This window comes from Opisthocomus hoazin, chromosome 7 (genome assembly GCF_030867145.1).
Source record: "Opisthocomus hoazin isolate bOpiHoa1 chromosome 7, bOpiHoa1.hap1, whole genome shotgun sequence".
NCBI lineage: Eukaryota > Metazoa > Chordata > Aves > Opisthocomiformes > Opisthocomidae > Opisthocomus > Opisthocomus hoazin.
In genome coordinates, this window is record NC_134420.1 from 73,909,641 (window position 1) to 73,919,724 (window position 10,084).

At 48.3% G+C, this 10,084-nt stretch overlaps 1 non-coding gene across 1 annotated transcript; it reads right to left on the reverse strand.

Moving 5' to 3' along the window:
• Positions 1-1,886: 1,886 nt before the first annotated feature.
• TRNAG-UCC (transfer RNA glycine (anticodon UCC)) lies at positions 1,887-1,958 on the reverse strand. The gene has a single exon. It is a non-coding gene; the product is annotated as a tRNA-Gly (tRNA).
• Positions 1,959-10,084: the final 8,126 nt, after the last annotated feature.

Below are 10,084 nucleotides of genomic sequence, written 5' to 3' on the forward strand. Positions count from 1 at the left end.
TTTTTTCTCCCCTGTTCAGCTGAGGACAGGGAGTGATAGAGCAGTCTTGGTGGGCACCTGGCATTCATCCAGGCTAAACCATGACACCAGGGATAAGGATCGCTCCTCCTAACTGTGGTCAAAATCTTAAAAATATCATTTCAGGGACCATTTCTAAGCCTTCCTGAGCACTGAGATGCCCGTGCAGGCAGAGCACCAACAAAAACCCCTGGCACAAGAGCAGCACAAATAACAGCAGGCGCAAGGATTTTAAACCAGTTTTCCCTTTTACAAACTTAGAAGCAGCAGCTGCTGTTTGGGCACAGATGCAGGTAGAAAACACGGCCAAACTCTTACCTTCCAAAGGGAAATACACAAGCACCAAGGCAGCACGTCCCCAGCAACCTCCACAAACATCTTGGGTGGAGCAGAGGATGGCACTGACTCCAGTCTATGAAGTGGGCAATCCACGTTATCTACCTGGAACAATTACTCCCAGTCCTTAAAAAATGGAATCCAAGTTATATCTAAGGTAACTCATTTTTTTACGTAAGAAAAAGCCGATGCTTAATTAGTCCTCTTGTTCTGGGTCCTGCAGGGTCAGCAAGGTCAGTGATATTTCCCGGTTATACCCACCCAGGCTTCGAGTATAAATAACATTATCAAAAGATACATTAGGCACTAAATTTTGGCTTACAATCATAACTTAATATACAGCAAAACCACCCCCCTGAGAAGCTGTCAAATTCCAGGCATATTCCGGAGATCATCCTTGGGTCTCTCCCTCAGTGCTGTTATCACTCGGTCCCTGCTCTGTCTGTGATCGATCGCCCAGCCATGGTCCCCGACCCGAGCACTGAGCACAGCGCGCTGGGTGACCGTTAGTGCGGGCTGGCCAGCGCAGCCCCACGTTTGTCCTCGCTGGGGCTACAGCAGGTCCTGCACGGGTACTTCGGACCCTCCACAGAAAAGTGTGCGCAAGCCAGTCTGCAAAGCTTAATTTCTCATGACGTGCCAGTGTCTCTTCAGCTCCTGTGATCCACATACCAAAGCCAACATTCGGTATTTGCATTCAATGGAGGATTTTTTTTTTTCCTCCAAGCATCTCTTTTCACTGTAGAGCAGCCTCGTCTTTTCTTCATATCGCATTCCCTCCCAACGCTGTGGCCAGCTGTCTCCAAACAGAGTCCCACTTCATCCACAGTTATTTATTACACAGTTATTTAATGCACAGTTATTTATTCAACAACTTGTTTTATCACAGAATCACAGAATGTTCGGGGTTGGCAGGGACCTCTGTGGGTCCCCCAGCCCAGCCCCCTGCCCAAGCAGGGTCACCCACAGCAGGCTGCACAGCACCGCGGCCAGGCGGGGCTGGAATATCTCCAGAGAAGGAGACTCCACAGCCTCCCTGGGCAGCCTGGGCCAGGGCTCCGTCACCCTCAGAGGGAAGAAGTTCTTCCTCATGTTCAGCTGGAACTTCCTCTGCTTCAGTTTGTGCCCGTTGCCCCTTGTCCTGTCGCTGGGCAGCACTGGAAAGAGTCTGGCCCCATACTCCTGACACCCACCCTGCAGATATTGATCGGCATTTCTAAGGTCCCCTCTCAGCCTTCTCTTCTTCAGGCTGAACAAGCCCAGCTCCCTCAGCCTCTCCTCATAGGAGAGATGCTCCAGTCCCCTCCTCATCCTCACAGCCCTCCGCTGGAGGTCTGTCCAGTCACTCCTCATCTTTCTTGAACTGGGGAGCCCAGAACTGGACAGAGTACACCAGATGGGGCCTCCCCAGGGCAGAGTAGAGGGGAAGGAGAACCTCCCTCGCCCTGCTGCCCACACTCCTCCTAATGCATCCCAGGATCCCATTGGCCTTCTTGGCACCCAGGGCACGCTGCTGGCTCAAAACATATTGCTGCGTTGGCCGGGAATCGAACCCGGGTCAACTGCTTGGAAGGCAGCTATGCTCACCACTATACCACCAACGCCTGGCTTTTCTTCATACCGCATTCCCTCCCGACGCTGTGGCCAGCTGTCTCCAAAAAGAGTCCCAGTTATTATTATCCACAGTTATTTATTCAACAACTTGTTTTATAAGGAAAGTGAAGCCTGGTTTTATTTTCTGGTTACATCTGTGAGTCCCTGCCCTTCCCACGGCTCAGCACAGGCTCCCAGCATCCCTGACGGGCAAAGGACGGCGGCTCTGGAGGTGCAGACCAGCACCGGACAGGAGCTCCCTCACAGCTGCCCAAAGCCTCAGAAGATAAAACTAAATATTCAAACGGTGAAACAGAGACAGCATGGTCAGAACCTCATTCCAAAGGAGAAAACAAGAGCAGAGACTTCTGCCAACGCCCGGGATGCACGCTGGGCTGCAGGAACCCACCCCCATCTCCACCCAACTGTTTCCGCCTCCGAGGAATACCTTGATATCATTTATTTACACCGTATATTGACCTGGTAATTGAGTATCTACCCTATGAATATATTGGTTTAGCTCAGTAAAGTGCTGGGAATGAAAAAGTTCTGAGAAATCACTTCTCCGCAAACAGATCAGAGCTACTCTGGAACGGTCCCAAGGACCTGGAAGAGCTTCAGGGCCGCTGCGGAGCATCACATCACTCGGGGGGCACGAGGCACGTGGTTTGTAACCACACAGCCCCACGACACAGCGTCGCCACGAGCTTAGCACGAAGACTGCCAGGCCTCAGGACGCGCTGTCCGGCTTCCCTGCCAGACCTCGTCTTTGTTTTACTCCGAAAAACTGCTATTACAGCTAAACTGATTGATCAGGCGTCCAGGGGTCATCTGGTTCTACTCTGTACAGTGCAGCCATAGCTTTATACGGGTAGCAGAAACAAGCAGCTCTTCTTTGTATGAAATATTTACAACGAAACCAAAGATCTGATGGTACAGAGAAACAGAATCACAGAATCACAGCATGGCAGGGGTTGGCAGGGGCCTCTGTGGGTCACCCAGCCCAGCCCCCTGCCAAAGCAGGGTCACCCACAGCAGGCTGCACAGCACCACGGCCAGGCGGGGCTGGAATATCTCCAGAGAAGGAGACTCCACAGCCTCCCTGGGCAGCCTGGGCCAGGGCTCCGTCACCCTCAGAGGGAAGAAGTTCTTCCTCATCTTCAGACGGAACTTCCTGTGCCTCAGTTTGTGCCCATTGCCCCTTGTCCCGTCGCTGGGCACCACTGAAAAGAGCTTGGCCCCATCCTCCTGACACCCACCCTGCAGATATTTGTAACCATTTATTAGGTCCCCTCTCAGCCTTCTCTTCTTCAGGCTGAACAAGCCCAGTTCCCTCAGCCTCTCCTCGTAGGGGAGATGCTCCAGTCCCCTCACCATCCTCGTAGGCCTCCGCTGGACTCTCTTCAGTAGCTCTTCATCTTTCTTGAACTGGGGAGCCCAGAACTGGACACAGCACTCCAGATGAGGCCTCACCAGGGCAGAGCAGAGGGGAAGGAGAACCTCCCTCGCCCTGCTGGCCACACTCTTCTTGATGCACCCCAGGATCCCATTGGCCTTCTTGGCAGCCAGGGCACGCTGCTGGCTCGTGGTCACCCTGTCGTCCACCAGGACACCCAGGCAAACAAAGAGACGGCCCAACAGCAGAGGAGCAACAAGCAGGGACCTGGGACGCAGCGTGGGGGTGATGCAGGCATGGGGTGAGAAGAGACGGGCACAGGCTGGCACAGGAGACCCCACCGCTGCAAACTGTCCGCCCACGGCCGGTTAGAGAAATGCAGAGCTACAGCTGGACAAAGCTGGTTCGGGGGGTAAAAGAAGCTGCTCTCATTGCCCTTCCTAAGAGCCACCACACATAGTGCATCGGGATGTGACGGAGCCAAATACCCACCAAGGAAGAAAGAGGTACAAAGGCGCGTTAGCAAACACATAAAAATGACCGGGTTGGTCCTGGTGTGAGGAGGAAGGAACCACCAGCACAGCCATCGCGTTCCTCCCAGCGAAGGACCCCCGACGCCGACACTGGCCGTGACACCGAGTCCAGCCCCAAGGCGAAACCCTGGCCAAAGCACCCAGAGGAGCTGGGAGTGAAACACCACAAAAAAAGGGGTAGAAATGAAGTGTGCTTAACAATTTCCTCTGCATTATTATGGAAACTTTTTCTGCGCAGATATTTCTTTCTGTAATAAACATATATCTGGACTACCAATGCTTGCATCACACTGTCCAGATTTCAATTATATTAACAACATCATTCTTGCTTTATGTTTACATGATGTATTTCATGGAATCATAGAATCATTATAGAATCAGCCTGGAGCAGAGAAGGCTGAAGGGAGACCTTAGAGCAGCCTTCCAGTACCTGAAGGGGCCTACAGGAAGGATGGAGAGGGGCTTTTCACAAGGGTGTGCAGTGACAGGACAAGGGGGAACGGCTCTAAACTGAAAGAGGGCAGATTTAGATTAGATATTAGGAAGAAATTCTTCCCCATGAGGGTGGTGAAACCCTGGCCCAGGCTGCCCAGAGAAGCTGTGGCTGCCCCCTCCCTGGCAGGGTTCAAGGCCAGGTTGGATGGAGCTCTGAGCAACCTGGGCTGATGGAAGATGTCCCTGCTGATGGCAGGGGGGTTGGAACCAGGTGAGCTTTAAGGTCCCTTCCAACCCTTACCATTCTATGATACTATGATTCTATATTAACAACATCATTTTTGCTTTATGTTTACATGATGCGTTTCCTTGGGGCTGAGCATAACAAGTTTATAAAGGCCATTGAGAAGGGCCTTCGAAATACATGGCATTGTTCCAGTCAACGGTCTAAGCAGCATAAAACTCAAAGTTTCCATGCAATGATTTGTACATCCCATTTCAGCCATTCTAAAATTCTAACAAACACAATGATGGACTGGACCATTGGAGCCTTGGAGGGCTGACCAGCTGACAACCAGGGTAACTAGGATCCGCGCTTCACTTTCTACTTCCTAAGAAGACGTTCTAAAATGAAAAATATTTCACAGTACTACTGTACTTTTGGAGAAATTGAGTATTTTGAAGTTCAGAAATTAATTTTTGAAGGTTAGAAATAGCCCAATTGACTTGCGTGTCCTCAGTAAGAAAAGCTGACAGCTTGAGATCTGGGCATGGTAGCTGCAAGCTGCGTCCTTCTGTCCGCTTCTAGCTCTTCCCTTCCTTTTCTATTTTAGCACATATCGGGTAGATTTGGTCCGTTAGTTGAAAAAGACTTGTGATACTTACAACAAAATAAACAAAAAGAAGATCACAAGACGACATAATCTTCAAAGATGTGGCAATATTACATTGAATTCCAACAAAAATCTGTAAAACTCTGTGTCCTTCATTTGTGGTCTACATTTAAGAAGCCCATGAAACTTAACCAAGAACAGCAAACGCGTAGTTTGCTTTCAGAAGTTCTTTAGGCCCCATGTACGTTTCTGATCAATGCATTAGAGGGACTGTACACCCAAGCTTGTAAATCTCATCTTGCAAAAAACGCCGTGAGGCTGCAGCAGAAAGGTAGGGCTTGAACACCACAAATCTCTCCATGAGCAGCACCACCCCAAGAAAACTCCACTACATACTGCTCCAGAAAGCCTCGGGTCCTTCACAAACACGTGTGTCTAAAAAAAATGAACCCAGAAACCAACCAAACCTGCTCACGGCAGCGCACGCCCACTTCTGCCTCCACCAGATCTTGTCCCACCAGGCCGACCTCGCTGCGGCACAGCAGAACGCTGGACCCAGCCGTGCAGCGCTGCCCTTCTCTGCCATTCTCAACCTCCAACTCAGACTCGAGTTGAAACTACAAAATGCTGCACAACCAGCCATGCCACTGCATTTCCTGACCTGTCAGAGATCTTTCTACATTCAGGACCTTAAATATCAAAGCTTAATAATGTAAAATGCTTTTAAAATTTTAGTCCTCCCTTAAACTACTTAATAAGAAGTAGTAAAAAAACCCAACTAGTTTACAAAGATAGCCTTGAGAAGTAGGTGTCAAGTTCTAAGCAAAGAAAATCCATCTCCAAATGCGAACTAACAAATCAATGTTTACAATTTATACTGAACTTTCAGGTTTATTAGTAATTGAGCTCTTGAAGATTAAAAGAAAAATATTTTAAAGGGTACAGTAGTCTGTTTTGTTACTTTCCTCCCACACTGTGAAGGAAATCATTGCCCAAAAAACCCTTTCAAGATGAAAAATGTAATTACAGATTGTAATTCACAGTGAAATTAAGGGGATTTGGAAACTCAATTCATTTTAGAGGGAAAGTTCATAAGTATTTTTGATAAGAGAAAGGAGGGGCTACTCAGAACTGGAATAAAATCTGAGTTGTTTTTTTTTTTTCTTTATAGAGCCTTTAATTTTATTTTGAACTCATACTGCCACATGAGAACATGATTTACTATAACAGGCCATAAAATTAGTAATAAAGATAGAACAAAATACAGATCTATTTTATTCTTTAACTTGCTGCAAGTATATAGAAAGAGATTATCATTTTAAAATCTTTTTAAAAGTTTAATATTCCTGTAAGTCTTTCAAGGTGAAAAGGTTTCACTACCACGTTCAGCTAAGCCTTCATATTTTTAAAATAATTTGAAAAAGGATCATATTGGCCAGTTACTCCCAAAATACTTTTTCCCCCCTCCTATAAAAGCATTTACCTACACGACACCTGGTACCGAACAGAACTGCATGCTGCCAGGTTTGGCCGAGCGAGATGGGCACGACGCCTTTGCTCCCGGCACAGCCTGTCATCAGGAGGTAAAAAGCCTGAAGACAAGCCTGGTAACGAGGGTAGGAGTTAATTAAGCCCAGCCCCCGGGGAGGATGAAGCAGCTTTAAGAGATGGAGGCTGTAAGGGTTACAGCTGGAGCACCTTCAGCACCTTCTTGGGGTCAGCCTTCTGCTGGCAGGAACTGTGCTTGTTACTGCCACCCTGTTGGAGACCTTGCTGGAGGTTGCTTCTTTGTGGTGACCAGACCCAACACCCCTGAATCAGAAGCTGGTACCTCAAGGAATTATTCTCAAATCACAGCCTGTTGTTAACACAGCTCATTAGAAGCTGCAAAAGCCCCCAGAATGAGCAAAGCGAGCATCCCAGCCTCACCAGCTGCCTCTGAACTGCGCTCTGCAGAACAGTGTCCAGCCAAGAGCTCTTCAGGAAGAAGCTGGATGAATTTCATGGGACCATGGTGCCCAGAAAACATGAGGTTTGACAGTGACCCATGCACCCCAGATCCCGGTTTTTCAGGCAACAGGAATCAAGTACTCTCCATTTTAGCAAATAAGAGGCTGGTATCTGAGGATGAGTTATTCACCAGAGGAGCAATAACAGCCCTTCAGCAGATGCAATCAGTACCGCTAAGACTTCAGAGAGATGTCTTGAAGAGATGCAAGTACAGCAGGTTATGGTCTTCAGAGGACATGAGCAGTTATCCACGCCATGGTTCAAGCGCATGACCCAACACGCAGTCTGTGGGACCTCGTAGCATTCCCCTCTGACCGGGAAGGGCCACTTGTACGGTAAGGCAGGGTGACATGCAGCATCCCAGAGGGCACAATCAATGCCACCATCAGCAGCTGCCTTTGGTGAATCAACACTTCCCCACTGGACACGGGGCTGAGAGGCCCTGCCACGAGTCAGCTTAGCGCAGCTCTCTAGTTACAACAAAAAAAACCCCAACATTGATAAATAACAACTACTCTACTTCCGTCTGAACATGAGGAAGAACTTCTTCCCTCTGAGGGTGACGGAGCACTGGAACAGGCTGCCCAGGGAGGTTGTGGAGTCTCCTTCTCTGGAGATATTCAAGACCCGCCTGGACAAGGTCCTGTGCAGCCTGCTGTAGATGACCTTGCTTCAGCAGAGGGTTGGACTAGATGACCCACAGAGGTCCCTTCCAACCCCTACTATTCTGTGATATTCTGTGATATTCTATTTAGAGCCTTGATTTTGTTACGTTACCGGTGGTTGTCATGATCCAGTGAACCAGCTCGACGTACACCTAAAATCTTATCGACTGAAGTGTACGCTCCGGTTTCCCCGAAGCGCTCTGCTGAGTCTGCGCGCTGCCTGCTCCACACTCATCTCCTCCTGGAAGAGTTATGCACCCAAACTGGCACAAAACCTGCACATCACAAGCTTAATTAACAGAGTCGAACCAACATCACTCTAAAGGACACAGAGGAGAGGAGCGGGACCCACACCCTGTCTCACTTTCCCCACATGAGGTCTGTAACTGCTGGTCAGCCAGCTGGTGCTTGGAGATGACTTCAAATCAATGCAAGCCCTAGTGAGGAAAAAAAACACCCAACAGGTGCCAAGGTCTTGATAATCAGGACAATGTCATCAGCAGCTCCCTCCTCTGCAAAGATTGTGGTGAAGAGACCAACCATGACCTTGGCACCGCAGGCCCATGTCTGCCATGCCAGCCTAGAGCCGGTGGATGAAGAGCTGGAACCAAGTGACCTCCAGCACCAGGAGGTTCTGGAGGGGTGGTGATGACCCCTCTGCTGTGCTTACCCTTGGACACAGGACTCTCTTCTGCTGCAAAGTCACTGTTCTGCTAATAAATCATCACAGGGCAGCAGAACTTGTACATGGTACATGGTCAAATAACACTCTGCTAGGACATGTTGCTACAGAGTTATCATTGAGTCAATTTACAAAATGACTGATGCAAATTTAATTAGTATTCATGATGATCCTCTCTTCTCAGAACATGTAGCATACGGATTCTGGAAAGGAAATAGCTACATTTTTCCTTTTCATCTTTGTTTGGGGTTTTTTAAGCTAACTCTTTGATGCAGCATCAGTTTCAGAGCAAACTTCATTTATTTGGAAAGACAGAGCACCCACATGGCTTACACGACAGCTCTGCTGCTTCGCGCTGGTAACGATTCCACAGCCTCTAGCTGGTCCCATAGTATTATACTGAATACTTTGTCTTCTTTGCAGATCTGCTTTTCTTCTAGCAACACAGCTCTCGTGAGCATTATTGATCATTAATTACCTATGCAACCTATATAGCTAGATATAAACCCGAGGAGGGGAAACAAAAGATTAACTCCAAGCGCTCTTTCACGTATAAATGAATTTAATGATAAGGGAGAATAAAGCTTGGATTTTAAAAGGTCAAGCCTGGCAAGATTGTTGATTTTTGGACAGCCACCACAACCTTCTGCTCAGCCAGGCCGGGGAAGGCGGCTACCTCAGCACTGTCTGAAGAAGTTGAATAAAGTTCACTACCTTTTCTAAAGAGCAAAAGGAGGCAGGAGTTTGCTGAAGCTTCCTGCTCTTTATACTTCATTATTGACTTCCTGACATGAAATGGAAGGTTCTTAGCTAATGTCAATACTGACTTTCTTGCATTCAATGTTCCTCTGCCTTTTCTATTTCACCAAATTACAGCCAACTTCTTTTGTTTTCTGCTCCCCCTCCCAAAAACGCCTCCCGCAGTGCCCTGCTGTAGGCTCCCGCTGCAAACTTTGGGTTGGACCCAACCTGGAAAAGGTAGTCTTGGAAAGAAAAACAGGATTGTTCTGCATGCAGTCAAATCCCCCGGCCTCTCCCTTCCCATGCAGCAGCACAGGAGGAACAGCACCGCACGTCGGAAAACACAAGCCAGGCTTTATATTCCAAACGTTTTAATGGTTTCAGTGGGAGCCACAGAAAGATGTTTGTTCAGTCACCACCTGCTTAAGCTTTCCAGACAGCCACGCTGTGATGCTACCTGCCTTCTCCAGAGGATACAAACTGGAAACAGCCCCTCTTTGAAGATGTTTAAACTTTAAGAGTTGGGATTTCAGAGAATTTTATGGAGAATTAATCAAGTAACTTCTGCTCTGCCTAAAGGGACTTAAACAACCAGCTCTCTCCTGAACCCTGCCGAGCAGTCAAGGTGATTACTGCACTCCTCAAGAACTCTTCTCACTTTGAAGATACTACCCTTTCCCAAGTGCATTTCACTATGGGTCTTCGTTTCCAAATGGTTGTATCTTGCGAGCTTACTGCCTCATCACTCTGGAAGGTGCTCACGACTACCTGGTGGCTTCAGCGAACAGGACCAGGTCACACAAGATCATTTCAGATTTGCCTGTTGATGACGGAGTCCAGAA